The 15888-nt window shown below is 29.8% G+C and overlaps 1 protein-coding gene across 1 annotated transcript in view; it reads right to left on the reverse strand.

Moving 5' to 3' along the window:
- The window catches only part of m (miniature), a 109376-nt gene that overhangs the window by 80832 nt on the left and 12656 nt on the right, over positions 1-15888 (reverse strand). Inside the window, exon 2 of the mRNA XM_065509169.1 lies at positions 9556-9701. The gene's annotated coding sequence lies outside the window, so the exon portion shown is untranslated. The remainder of the gene's footprint in view (positions 1-9555; positions 9702-15888) is intronic.

The following is a 15888-nucleotide window of genomic DNA, read 5'->3' on the forward strand; positions in this document are numbered from 1 at the left end:
TCTAAACAGTGCTGGTGTTTTTAATTCTATTTAAGAGACGTTTTAAGCCATAATCTTTAATTGGAAATTATGGCATTAATGAACAGTTAATTTTCAGTTCTGTCTACCAGTTACTAGAGAATTCTGTGGACGACTGTATTTTATAATTTTCTCTCATTCTTGGCATTTTTTATTTTATTTAGTTATATTTAACAAGAAAGAATTGCAAAATAATTAACACAAAAACACACATTCATCATAAGGAGAAGAAATGGAAAAAAAGAAATAATGAAATAAATAAAAAAAATATGTTTGAACTCGTATCTAATAAATAGAATTAGAACCATTTTATATTCGTTTTACTTGGCCAAAGAAACTGATTAAGTATACTACTTTTCATGATGATCGCTATAATGAATTTTACTGTTGTTTATTCATTTATATCTACATACATAAGTATGTATAAATCCAGAATTTAAGTTGTTAGAGAGAAAAAAATAAGGAATTTCAAATAAAAGCTATTTCATATTGCATGTTAAAGCAAAAAATATTTGGAAAATGTAATTTAAACCTAAAAACACATTCACATTAAACAAATTTCACATACAGCAATGCAAAAAACATGCAGTAGAGAATTTGTTTTCTTTCTTTTTACTAAATATTTGTTTAAGGAATTTTAAAATTTAAAAAAATCGCCTGAATAACTTGAATGAAGAAAACATAACATTTTAAAATTTGTTTAAAGTTTTTGCATGTTTATAGAAGTAATTTCAGATCTAGTAAGGCCCAAAATTTGATCAACTCGATTATGAAAACGTTTGCTAAATTACCTTTAGATGATCTTTTTTTTGTACATGCTATGCAAAAATTTTCATTTAAATATTGCGTTTCAATCGGTTCATTAGCTACGGAGTTATAATAACAAATTGAAGCCAAAAATATATTTTTTATGTGAAAATAGCTAATTTTTTTGTTTTAAAAAATCATAAAAAAATCGAAAAATTCAGAAATTGTTCATATTTATTGCCCTATCACAAAGCCACATATAATAGAAACAAAATGAGATATAGATCTTAAAAATCTTTGGATTCATTACGAATTTATTCACAATTAAGTCAATTCGCTCATTTTTAAAAATTGTTGTGTTTTGTTTGATATACATGAAATTCAGTAATTAATGTTCTTCCTTTGATTGACTGAATTTTGAAAACCTTTACCCCATGCTATGTACAAATGTTCATTTATATATTGCGTTTCAATCGGCTCATTAGTTTCGGAGTTATAATAACAAATTGAAGCAAACAATATATTTTTTACGTGAAAATAGCATTTTTTATTTAAAAAAAATCATAAAAAATCTAAAGCGGCAGAATTTGTTTAAATTTATTACTTTATATTAAAGCCACATGTAATAAAAACAAAATGAGATATATGTCATAAAAATCTATTGATTATTTTCGAATCTATTCACAATTAAATGAATTCGCTCATTTTCACAAAATTTTAGTTTTTTGTTTGATATACGTGAAATAGAGTAGTTAGTGTCCTTCTTTCTATTTATTGAATTTTGAAAACATTTTTCCAATGCTATGTACAAATTTTCATTTATATATTGCGTTTCAATCGGCTCAGTAGTTTCAGAGATATAATAAGAAATTGTAGCAAGAAATATATTTTTTACGTAAAAATAGAAAATCTTTTTGTTTTAAAAAATTCATGAAAAATCGAAAACGGTAGAAATTGTTCAGATTTATTACTTTATCGCAAAGCCACATGTAATTGGAATAAAATGAGATATCGATCAGAAATATCGATTGATAGTTTTCGAATCTATTCACAATTAAGTGAATTCGCTCATTTTCACATAGTTTTACTTTTTTGTTTGATATACATTAGAGTGACAGCCGATTTTTTTTTTAGATTTCAAATAGTGCCGAGTTGAATATTGTGACACTAGTCCTAAAGGTTAAGTGCTGAAAATTTGAGCCAAATCGGGCAACGATTTCTGGACGCGCATCTAGGTCAAAGTTCAGATATATGCAAAATTTTACTATTTATATGGAATAAATAGGTGAAACTCGTTAAATTTCTGCATTGTTTTCTAGAAACGTATAGATTTATTTATATTAATGAATATTAAATTAAAAAAAAATTTTGGAAGTTAACCCTGCATCTCCTTTGGGTCAAAATGACCCAAAAACTGTATTATTGCCAAAATTCGGAAAAAATGCAAATTTTTCAGATATTTTAAAAATTTTGCTACTAAATAAACACTTTTGCAATTGAATGCAAAAGAATCGAAATGTGTACGTAATTATCGTTGTAATGAGATATAAATGACAAAATTTGGTTAAAAAATGTTAAAGTTATTACAAATTCGCCAGACCATTAACGTGTTTCAGGCCACTAGAACAAGAAACGTAGGAACAAAATAAACATATTTTGAGAAATATTAAAATAAGAGCTTATTTTTACTTAAAATATATTCTTATTTACTTGTATATGAGTTTTTGTCTTCGTAGGATACCGTTAACCTATTCGCAGGTATGGCCAAAAAAAAAATATTTTTTTTCCGGCCGTTTCGAATCTCCATTTTAAAATTTTTAAAAATTTTGTTAAACAAATTTCAGAATTTTTTGATCATCACATTGGGATTTATTGAGATCAAAAAAGGGAATAAAAATATGCAAAAATTATGTCAATACCTCTTACAGCTTTTCCGTACCTGCTCATTTTATTTGTAGTTAATGTTCTATTGCTATTATAATAGCAGTATCCACACAAAATTGAGCAAAAATAAGTTCTATGCAAACCGCAAAACAAAATGTTTGGATCGGTCCATATGTGACCATAGTCCCAATACATGTCACAATACACTTGCAATACATACCGTGTGACTCCCCTATTACTTGTTTCTTTTAACTGCACTCGTCTGTCATAAATATATTGAAGTTGTTTAACTAGGTAAACGATATTAAATCCCACCGTTAAGCACCAAAACACCAAAAATTCAAGCACTTGAACATTTTGTTAAAATTTTGCCTTGAATGCAAATGTAATTATGTTTTAAACATGAAAAATATTTTTCAATTAAAAATCATATATGTAGCTTGAATTTATGTTTCCTTTTTACTGGTTAATGCTACTGAAATAGAGTGTAATACAACTGTAATTCAATTGCTTGACTATAATTCATGGCTTGAATTACACTTGCTTTCATTCTTGGATTCCACTAAAAATGCTTATTAGGCAATCATCACCAAAGCTTCAAAAAATCAAGCACTTGAACATTTTGTTGGAATTTGACTTGAATGCAAATGTAATTATGTTTCAAACTTGAAAAATATTTGAAAAATTTTAAAATTTTCAATCAAAAAACTATTGAAATAATGTATAATTCAGGCTTGAATTACACTTGCTTTCAACTTGAATTCCAGTAAAAATGCTTTTATTAAATGATGATATTAAAATTCGATAATACTATTTAAAAAATTTTTTTTAAAATAAAACTAAAATAATTCACAAATGAAATATTAATATTCCAAAATGCTTGAATGAAATTCTAACATAATAAAACTTAATCATACTTCTATTGAAATCTTTAAATTTCTTTATACTTCCGCTTGTTTATCATAATTTATGAGGCCGAAAGCAAAAGTCTAAACAAGATTCTTAAGAAGTTGCAAGACAACATAATTTCACACCTCCAACTGGGCATAAAATTATAAATTTTCTTTATGCTTGAACTCCACATACATATGACATTAACAATTCCAAACAGATTAAACTCATTCAAATGTGTTTGTCAAAAGAAACTTTTACTTTTCAACAAATTTGACTCATTTCCAAAAAAAAAAATAAACAAAATTCTTATACGGCTTAAATGCTGTTTACAGTTACTAAAAAGCAGCTCATTTAAATCCAAAAGCAACGAAATAAAAAAAAATCTTCATTTAAATTTTCTATGTCAAATAGTAAAATTCAAACACATAATAATCTTAACTCTAATTCTAAATCTTGTGTGTAAATGTAGCAACAAAAGTGTGTTTCTGTGTATATTTATAGATATGGAAATGTACAATTCATGCCACAATCAAAGAACAACAGATGCTCTACTGCTCCATTGAAGATAAAAAGTCGGGCGTACACGTAAATTGTACGTTTTTTTTGTTGCCATCACCACCATTTAGATACACAAGTTGTCATACATTTCTAGATACATTCATTAAAAGAAAAAGAAACAACATACTACGAGTTGTTTGTGCATTCAAGTCAAATGTTGAAATAAATGTAAAACAGTTAACTGTTTTAAATTATAATCAAAGATAAAATACATTCATACATTCATAAAGCTAAATCACACTTTTACACACATCGAGTCAGGTGGATTTCAAATCTACAAACAAAAGCTCACATCTAAATCTAAATACTTTTCATATACATACTGTATGCAAACAATTATACGAATATTCATAAATTTGTATGCAAATCATCAAGTATCAAAACATGAATAAATTCATTATTTATAATGATGATAACGGTAAAATACCCTACACAATTCAAAACAACGCAAGAATCGGTTGTTCAATTCAGAATATCGCCAGCTAAATTCACTATACATTTTTCGTGTATAATTGGTTCCTTTAAAGTTCTTCTTATCGGAAGTATTCCACTAAATATTTAGAGTTGAACTATTTCTTGAATTTAGATTTTAAGCTCTTAATTGTTGAGGGCAGTTTTTACAAATAGTTGCTTCCAAATTGGCTAGGAAAATGTGTAAATGCTTATGTGTTGTTTAATTGGGAACAAAAATAATCAAACAAAAATATCAAGGGACAATAGATTCATTTTCATATATGTAGAAGAATGGGATAAATTTGTGTGCTAAATATACAAATTGCAGATGTTCATATTTACTAAAACAAAAGAGCTGACTAATGAATGTCTACTTCGCATAAATACAGGTTGTATTCATCTGTAAGTTTTTGAAGATGGTGAAATATTCTCATATGATGATAAATTAGAGTTAGAATATGACAAATAATTTCATACCTACTCTTTTAAAAAACAATTTAGACCTATTAGAAGACACGCTAACACTGATCTTCAACAACAGCTGATAATATGTATAAATCTATATAAGCTAGAGAGATGCAAGAGTTGTTTTCATACCAAAGTCGGCGAAGGAGAGCTACACAAAAAAATTCATATAGAGCAATAAGACTACATTCATTTCTACTGAAACCCTTAGAAGGAACGATCAATCGAGACACTTTGGCAATGAATATAGAAGGCGTTTTTATCTTATGAAGGCAGTTTATGTTTTTAATATTATATGGCATTTTGAAGGATATATATCTGTCATTTATTCTCACTTAGTTATTCAACATTATAGAGTAAACAATAAAGTTTTTTTTTGCCTCGAAAATGTAGAATTTTGTACCCACGGATCATCATATGCGGGAAGTTTTGTTCTACTTCTGAAGCACAGCGATTGCTCACCAAACATAGTGAATGTGTTCCATCGGTTTCAACATGCGAGAAATGGTTTGTACGCTTCAGAAGTGGTGATTTTGATACGGAAGACAAAGATCACCTAGGACAGCCAAACATGTCTGAAGACCAAAAATTAGAGGCATTACTCCATGATTATTGTTGTAAAACTCAACAAGATCATGCGAAATCATTCGGACCTACTAAAGTAGCAATTTCGAAACGTTTGGGAACAGCAGGATTCAGCTAAATTTGATATCATACGAATTGAAGCCGAGATTTTGCATATCCGAAATGATGCTCGTATGTGTAGCCCGGCCAACCAGCCTAATCTATGTCGCTAAGGTTCTGTAGGATGACCCATGAGTAGGGGTCATCCCCTGAGTGCATTGTGTTGTAGTGTTTGTGGACATTTGATTTGAATTGTCCTATATTGAAAGTGACAGGAAAGACTTCAGGAGACAGTTTATTCCACATACGGACAGTACGGATAAAGAACGAATTTTCCCTGAAATTTGTTATGCGATCTACTGTCCAGTCGACAACGAATTGATGTGCCCTTGCCGAAGAGCGTGTGTTGCGTAAAAAACTAAAGGTTTCGGGAACAAGTTCCCTAATTTCAGCAGAGCACATACCATTGTAGTATCGGTAGAACAGTGAAACTCAACCCACATTGCAACGATGTTCCAGCATCTTCGCCCTCTCCTATACGCGGTCGAGTAACTCCAAAATAGACTTCGAAGCACCGGCCCACACATGAGAGTTGTATTCAATTTTAGTTCGGATATAAGTGGAGTAAATAGTTAGGAGATCAGATGGAGTGAAGTATTTCTTACACCGTTTTAGAAACCCAAGGCACTTGAATGCTTCTTCCAACACTCGAAAAATGTGTTTTGTCCCGCGGACATCGCACTGAATACTCATGCCTACTCATGCCATAAAAACAGATGGAGAAACATGATCTGTTGTGCGTTTGTGAGTGCATTGGAATCGATTCTATTCGCACAACCCCATTCAGAGATTGTCACAAGATTTTGGTTGAGCGTATCATTCATATTTTGCCTCATTGCCCCAATCTCAGGCAGGCTTGGTCTATAATTGAATGCATATGAATGGCAAATGTTGCTGTCATCTGCAAAAGAGTAGATAGGGTTGTAAGTTTGATGTAGAAGGTCGTTTATAAAGATAAGAAATAGAGTAGGAGAAAGGACGGAGCCTTGCGATATCCCTGAATTGATCTTGAACTCGTTTGATGAAATTCCATCTATAACAACTCGTATAGTGCGATCTCTGAGAAAGCTCAATATAAATCAAGAGAAGTCGTAACCGACACCATAAGAAATAAGTTTAGCTAAAAGCGCACCATGCCATACTCTATCAAACACTTTAGAAATATCTAGAGCCACCACTTTACTTTCGTAGAGCGTCCTCTACGAAAGCATTACTGCCGATCGCTGAGTAAATTCTTAGACTCTAAACATTCCACAAGATGGTAGTTAACCATACTCTCCATAACTTTGGAAAGTGCAGAACAAATTGCTATTGGGCGATAATTTTCAGGGTTGTTTGCCTCTCCCTTTTTAGGAATTGGCGTTACATTAGCAACCTTCCAACATACTGGAAATTCGCCAGCACGGTATAAAGTGCTGAAAAGGTTAGCTAATGGACGAGCTAGCGTCGAAGAACACTGCTTCAAGACCAGTGCTGGTATACCATCAGGCCCAGGAGACTTATTTATGTTGAGATCCGCTTATAACATAGTGAAAATGGAGTTTAGAAAGTGAATTTGGACTTTTCGGTGAAAATCTATAGGCTTTAAATGGTAACGAGAAAATAAAAATGACCTCTGGGTTATAATGTTGTGTGACCAATCCTAACTTATGCCTCTAAATTTTGGTGGACATCAGAGATGAGAAGCTGCAAAGTCAAGTCCCCCAAAGTTGTACAACGATAATGTTTTATAGACATTAGAGTTGCAATGAGAACTATACCAATTGATATAAAGACTGAGTCAAACAAAACTTATTCACACTATTCCAGCCCAAACTTATACTTGGTCCAACAAATTATTATTTATTTAATCACATATTATCTATTCTAAATCATTAATTTTAAACTGTTATTTCGGTCAAAATGGTCACCGAAAAAAAGTACGTGAAAAAATAATTAAAACTTTTCAAAAAAATCCAATATGGACTTTCAAAAAAATATACCAAAAGATTTGAAGTTTCATCGTCACAATTGCAAAAGCCATTTAACAGTCTAAGGAAGCCTTGAACATTGAATGAAACCCTGGATCAGGAAGAAAAAAAGATCTAAGAGATATTGGTAAGGCAAAACAAGACGAACGAATAATTCGAAGAGCACCGAACACTTCTATCAGAAAAGCAGCTCGTAAAGTTAAATGCTGTAATTCTTTTGTGCGTAGAGCCAAAACTAATGCTGGGTTGAAGTCATATAAAATTCAGAAAGTTCAAAATCGCAATGCGTTAAAAAATTTAGAAGAAAGAAATTGATGGAACAAATTGAGGTCAAATTTTACAAATAAAATACACCAGTTGTGTGATGAATGATGAAACTTATGTACTGTCAGACTTTTCACTTGTGGTTCAAGGTTTTTAGTTTCTTCAGATTCAGGAGGAGATTGGTAATTATAAGAATAACTAGACCCTGATCCGACCACTATTAATCGGGAGTTTTAATAGAAATCAATGTGAATAGCTGAGTACCTTAGCGATAGTAATATAATTTTTTCTTTAACAGAAATTATAAATTTTTAAATCTTTATAAGGAAACTTAAAATGTTTATTAAAATGCACCCTGAATAATTAAAACAATGAGAATTAAAAAAAAAACTGGGCTAAAACATCAACTTTATTGTAGAGTGCACAAGAAAAAGAACTAAACATGAATAAAAGTTTCAAAAAAAAATTCATTCATTCTACACACTCATTACGATGCTGTATTGACGAAACAATGTTTCAGATACAAGAATTCATCATTTCAATCTCAACCTGTATATCTTTGGCTTTGACTTCTTTTTTGCCATTTCTTGTTTTAAATATTGTGAATGTATCTTTAACCTACTAAACTTAACCTTAAACAAAGAAAACGTAAGAAGAAAAAAAACACACACATAAAATATGAACTACAATATTCATTTTGAATTTTTCTTCAATTTCTTTCTCAGCATCATCTTCTCAACTTGTTTTCGTTCGAGATGATTGATGTTTAAATTTCTTTTTATTTGTCTTCAAAACAAAACATTTTACTTTGACAGAATTATTATTGTGAGAATATTTTTGTTTGTGAACTAGTATGAATTCGTTGTTCGTTACTAATTCAAATTTGAAAAGGAAATAAATCCATACAAGCAACAACAAAAATAATCGCATTTTACTTTCTAGTTTTTCCATAATTCTCTCAGCAATTGATTGACTGAGTTTTTGCAGACGAATGAAGGAATATTGAATAGGTTTTAGTTGAATGTTTATAATCGTGGCTTTTAAGGGGCACATTATTAAAAAGTTAATTGTTTTTTTTTTGCTTTTTTTTCTTCCTTTCAATAATCGATAAATTTAAGAAATTAAATGCTTGTTAAGGTGATGGCTCCCAGACAAATTTGCTTAGTAATTGATTGTGATTTAGTGGATATTTGTCAATATTAAATCGTGAGAAATCATAAAATTTCTTGTTAGATTATTCGTTTTATTTTATAATGTAGTTAGGAAGGCTGATATTTATTACAAATAAATAATTTCCAAATATAATGCATATAATGCTGTATGTCTATGATAGGTTTCACATTTATAAATTTCTCCAAGCTTTGCCTGGTTCTGTTTTCGTTTTTAAGTTGCAAATTTATAGCTTAACTAACAATACTTATAAAATTAGCTCAGAACATTTTTACTTGACTGATCAATAACATGATAAATCGTTAAAACGCTGTGATTTTAATATTAATATATATTAAGATTCAACAGTGCGTTACGGTATCTTATGTGAAAAATGACCACCCAGTCTCTCTTGCAGTAATAAAATTAACAAATTAAAATATATGTATTGTTGAATAATATAACTTACCACACAAGAAACAAGAAACTGCAACGATGTAAAGTGTGGCACGACTCAAATAACTCCAAGTTTATTATTTTTGTCTTTTAACTGCAACTAATTAAATTAATTTCCCACAGTTAAGCAGCACAGATTTTATTGTTATTTGTTTGCAGCTGAAATTATAGGAAAGCAGAAATGTTATCAATTAATTAGATTAAAAATAAAAAAACATGAAAATTAAATTAAATTCTCAAGTTAATGTTAATGTGAAATTAATTTCATGCCAATCGGTTCAGCCAGTTTGAAATGGAAGATATAATTTTTCAAAATATTTTTATTCTGTACCACATAAATGCCATAAAGCATTTATGTTGATTAAACTTCAATTAAATTAAACATCATTTATGTTAATCTTAGAATAATTTTCTGGTCAGATCGAAATTTTGTTGATCAAACAACGAAATTTAGCAAGGACGAACCCTATTGAAACTGATTGCAATTGACTTAATCTCATTTCTATTTGAAATTTAAATTTACCGAAATTTTTTTTAAATTTACAAAATCTGTCTGCATATACAAAAATCTAGGTCTTAAATATGTAAGTATATATGTAATTACATTTTCAAAAGCATGTGAATGAGACATTAATAAATAAATATAAATTACTACTTATTTTTTTATATTTTTTTTTTTTTGGCCAGACGCCAAATTGTTAAAATGTGTAAAATGTAAAAATAAATAAAAAAAAACGGCAAGTAGAATGAAAAGTAACGTTAAACCAACAAAAAAACAAATATTTACCGTAGAAAACCATTTCGATGTGTGTAGAAATGAGTCAAAACATTACCCAATTAACAATTTAGCTTCTTTTATAATTTTGTATATGCTAGTATAAGTAAATATATACTTGTTTACTGTAACCATATATATGGTTGATACAATCATGTGAATCGTAAATTAACTATATTATTGTTACCACAATCATATAAATAGTTACTGTGGCTATAATATTGTTAAAAATGTTGAAATGGTTACAGTAAATACCACAAATTATTTGATTTTTTAAAGATAATGACAATCCTAAAATCTATCCATTACAGTTTAAAAGTTTCAGTTTGTTGGAGATTGGGCTGAATAATAGGCTCTCTGTGTATCGCACGTAGGCAATTCGAAGGTGTAAATTAATAAAAGGGTATGACCGAGAATACTTCCCTGTGGAACGCCAGCCTCAATATTGTATTCTCCTTTCACATACACATTGTACTTAAATCTGAATGAAGCAATAAATCTGAATTACCAGTTCGATTAATAAGACTCCAGTAATTGAAGACTACAGAATTGACCTTCATTAATTCCATCGTTTTCACGGAAACCCAAAATGATGAACTCGGATATCACCGAGTAACAAAATTGACATTTTAGTTTGGTGCCGCGGAAAATGTTTTTGATAAAACATGTATGGGACAATTCATAGTCAAAACTATCTTTAGTTTTTTTTTGAGCAGCTCTTGTTGTTAAGATATCGCGGTTTCTACACAAAATTATCTTTTCTTTGACATCAATTTTGTTTATCTAAATTTCTGGATATATTGATGATATCGCAAGGATGTTGAAAATTAACTTTTTTCAGTTTCATCCTTATAGGTTTGACCTATGGTCAAACTATATACAATAAAAACATATCAATAAACTAATTTATATAAAACAAGTAAGAAAGTATGGTCGAGCAAAACATTTTTCTTTTAAAATTTCAATAATTTATAGTTTTGAGTGATTTTCGGAAGTGGGCCTTATATGGGGGCTATGACCGATGGTCCGATCACCATGAAATTAGGTCGTGTGATTTATGTCTATATGAAAGTTTACTATATTGAATTTTGTGAGTATACCAACATTTCTAAGCGATTTATGCACGTTAAAGTGATTTTCGGAAGCGGGTCTATATGGGAGCTGTGTCTAATTATGGACCGATCGTAACAAAATTTGGTGACATGAATTTTGTATATATAAAACTTATTTGGAGCACAATTTGTGGAGATACATTTATAAATTAATCATTTATGACCAATAAAAACCAATTTCGGAAGGACATTTGTATGGGGGCTAGGTGAAATAATGGACCGATTTCAGCCAGAATATAACATGTACCAAATTTGATCGAAATATCTTCAAAATTGCGACCTGTACTCTGCGCACAAGGTTTACATGGACAGCCAACCAACCAGACGGACGGACATCGTTTAATCGACTCAGAAAGTGATTCTAAGTCGATAGGTATACTTTAAGGTGGGTATTAGACTAATATTTTTGGCGTTACAAACATCTGCACAAACGCATAATACCCTCCCCACTATGGTGGAGCTATAGCTCCCTCACGAATGTAAATTATTGGTATTTTAAAGGAAAAATTATTTTGCTCCTTTAATTAGTGTAGGGTATTATATGCTCGGGCTTAACCGACCATACTTTCTTACTTGTTTTCATATGTTTTTTTGTATTAAAAAATTTATACAAATGTTCGTAACTTGAAAGTTTTACACCTGCAAGATTATATATAAACTTAAGATTTATTTTTGTAGATTGATCACAAAATATCTCCGATTTTTTTTTATAAATTATAAGAAAAAACTAATTAAACTATCAATATTTCGGTTAGTTAAGGGCCCGTTTTTCTGTAATTGACAGCGAACGCCTCAAAAATAAAAATTCGCTTTAATTTCCTGTTTTTTGTTTTTTTTTATAAATATAATTTCACTTGTTATATTATTTCATTATGGCTAGTAAGATGAGATGCTGTGTTAAAGATCCTAATATGTTTTCTTACATTTGTGGCGAATATATGTTAAAAGATCAGCGAAAATCAATTAAATACACTGTTCTCCAATTGTATTTTGCTTACTTTGGTATTCAAATTCGCAAACTTAGACAATTCCTGGATATATAATGTAGAAATAAATCTATATGTTTGTAAAAATTTATTTTTTTTTCTATAAAATTCTAGTGTTTTTAATAAAAATTTTAAGATATTTTCACCAAAAACGCTGTAAATCAAGTAAATACAAAATTCGTAGTTACAAATTGATGTAGTTAGCTTTAAATGTATATTAAGAAATAAGACTAATGACTAAACGTTTATTTATAAAAAAAAAATAGTTTTTCAGGTTGTAAAATTTCGGGATATTATCTAAATATTTCATTAAATTTTTAACAAATTTTTCATTTTAATTAAAAACTATGTTCGCTATAATGCTCTGAATGTGCAGTGGTACATTTTTATTTAAAATTTTCATAATGCACAATTTTATTAAGGATAAAGCTAAAAGAGTCAAATTTCAATTTTCCTGAAAGATCAGACAAATATGCCAAAACATCTATTAGAATTATTATACTCAAAAGAAGCATATGTTTATATAGACCAGTCTCATGCTAAAAATATTTCACATTCTAAGCTGCATTACCCAAAATTTTGAAGAAAAACACCAAAAAATACGGTATTCAATGAAAATATAAATACCGCGATATTTCGAAAACGCGAGCTGACTGGAAAAAAACAAGTACAACATATTAATGAGGGTTCATCAATTTATACAAAACGTAGTTCAAATCTCGGGCACCAAAATCTCTGTTCCGCAGTGTAATTGAACCATCAATTATAAAATATTTGTAATTGGATTTTTTGGTAAATATTGCTGAACTGACCCACAACTCTTTAGATCAATTAAATTTTCAGCATATTTTTAGGTGGCCTTGGTGGCACTGTCGATTTTTTTTTAAACAAATACAAAATTCGAAGTTTTTTGCTTGTCTGCAGATACATCCAGAGTCTCTGTCGGGAATCGAACCCGCAACCCTCAGATTGATAGACCAGCACACGGTAGTCTAATCTATCGGGGCACCAAATATGTCCAATATAATGTCCAAGGGGTAAATGTGTTTTTGACAAGTGCCAAAATATTTCTCTTAAGTTAATTAGGTGTAGAATTTTATTTAAAAAAAATAGTTTAAAATTAAGAGAGAAATTAAAAATTCCAGCTAAACAAGCAATAAAGTTATTTAAGAGTGGTTATACTGTAACTGTATTAACATTCTCTGGATTAATTTGGCAGCACCAGTGCTTGTTGAAACAGGGACTTTAATATTTAAATAATTAACTGTGACTTTTTTGATAGCAGTTCGTGCCATGTAAACGTATATAGCTGATCACAGTAAAAGGAATAATTCTAGGGAAAAATTAAAAATTCATATTTTGGAGCAGTCTAATGTCCCATATACACACACAAATATTTGTTGTTTTACTGATTTACGAAGTCTTATAAAAAATAGTCAAATAATATAATTTTTTACATTTATGTTTTTATAGCATCTGTCATATAATTATATATTCATATATACGTACATATGTATATCAATATAATAAAGATATTCCTAATCTAAATCATTATCGTAAGACTTGCAGTATATGTTTATTGGGTAAAACTGTGCTGCTCAACTGAACTGAGCAACTACTATGGTAAAACACATTGTTGAGGTTTATTCTGTTTTACATTTGATGAGGAAAAATTGATAATTAGCTAAAAGAGCACAAAATCAACAGCAACAACAACAACAATATCAACATTTTCAGCAGCAACACTTGTAGCAACAACAAACAAACGTCTTAAATGTAAAATATAGATCAGTAGATCAATGGCATGAAGCAAAAACAAACGGCTGTTTATCAAACCAACAACAACAACAGCACAACAAGAAAACCAAAAACAAACGATAACAATTTCACAATGCAACATGAAGCAGCCACATACTCACACACACACAGAGATACAACCACTTTACCACCGTTTACAGCTCAAATGCGGCATAGAGATGTATTTTTCTTTAAAACGTTGTTTTACTTCTTTTCTTTCTTTTTTTCTCCAATAAATATGATGAATGGCATAAAAACATGATCGTATTTTTACTCAGACACGAACGGAACAAGTGCATTCGTTTTGAGTTGTTTTTGTTTCATTTTTTGTTTTATTTTTTTATTGTTAACATGCAACATCTACTGCATTGATCTATTGTTTCGACTGCATTATCGTTTTGTGTGTGTACGAGTAGTAAGTGTGTGCTGCCATAAAATTTTTACTGGGAAAAATGGTAGCATAAATAATCAAAAATGAAAATTTGTTTTAATGTGTGGATGTGAGTTTGTTAGAATGTTCATATGATCGTATGTATTTATTTTTATGTGCACTAGACAGATAGAGAATCTCCTATATAGATAGATACACACTCACTTATTCGTTTACTGAATGCTGTTTGAAAAACTACTCATACGTAAAGCTGCGCGTGCTCAACAAGTCAACAAGATCTGTAAAATGCAATAAAACTTAAATAAATAATAAAAATGTTGTATGTATGCTGATGGAAGTAAGCTGATGGAAAAAGTAGTAAATTGGGAAAATATGAAAAATACAGACAGTAAATAAGTAAACAGCTATGTACTACTGGCAAAGTGGAGGTTTGCTTAAAACTTGAGATAAAAATCCAATTTTGTAACTGGGGGAGTGTGAAATGAATAAAGATAGACATTTAGATATATACAACTATACCATAAACATCAATAGCAATTATGAGATACGAAAATTAAATGAAATATTTGAGGAAGGCTGCGTATTCTACCAAATTATAGAACAAAGTATGTATAAATTTCTAAAAAGTACTAGTAGCCATATTTCTGGACCAGATTATTTGATGAATACTTTGAATTTGAAATGTCTGTGGTAAAAATTAATTGAAATCAGAAATGACAAAATTTTCGGTTGGATATTTGAATTGAGAGTATGACTTAAAAATCCAGGATTCTTCAGAAGAAGAACTGCTGATCTTTTAAGACCAAGGATGAATCAAGCCAATATGCTCAGCAGATTTCTTATCTATATGTACGATAGAGTAACACAAATTATTGGATGTCTGAGTTAAAAATTCAGGATTTACAATGCTGCACAGTTTTATAGGAAAAAAGAGGGAAATAAATCTGTAACATCTAAACGGTTATTCCGGTTTAAATGAAATTTCACACGCGCAAAGAGGGAGTGTTGTCAAGTTTAAATTTTGAATTGGAAACTCATAGTCCCACCAGGGGTCCCCAAAGTAGGAAATTAAGTTTTTAATATAATTATCTCCGAGAGATTTAAAACGTAAAACACATAAAAACTTATTATAATCAATGGATAGGGGTTTTGTTTATTTTTAAAAAATATATACTACAACTTTTGACAATTAAAAAAATCATCGAATACATTTTGAAAAATATGACAAAAAATGCTTTTTACTTTTGTTTATGAATATTTTTACACCCAGCGAAATAATGAACAT

This window comes from Calliphora vicina, chromosome 4 (assembly GCF_958450345.1).
Source record: "Calliphora vicina chromosome 4, idCalVici1.1, whole genome shotgun sequence".
NCBI lineage: Eukaryota > Metazoa > Arthropoda > Insecta > Diptera > Calliphoridae > Calliphora > Calliphora vicina.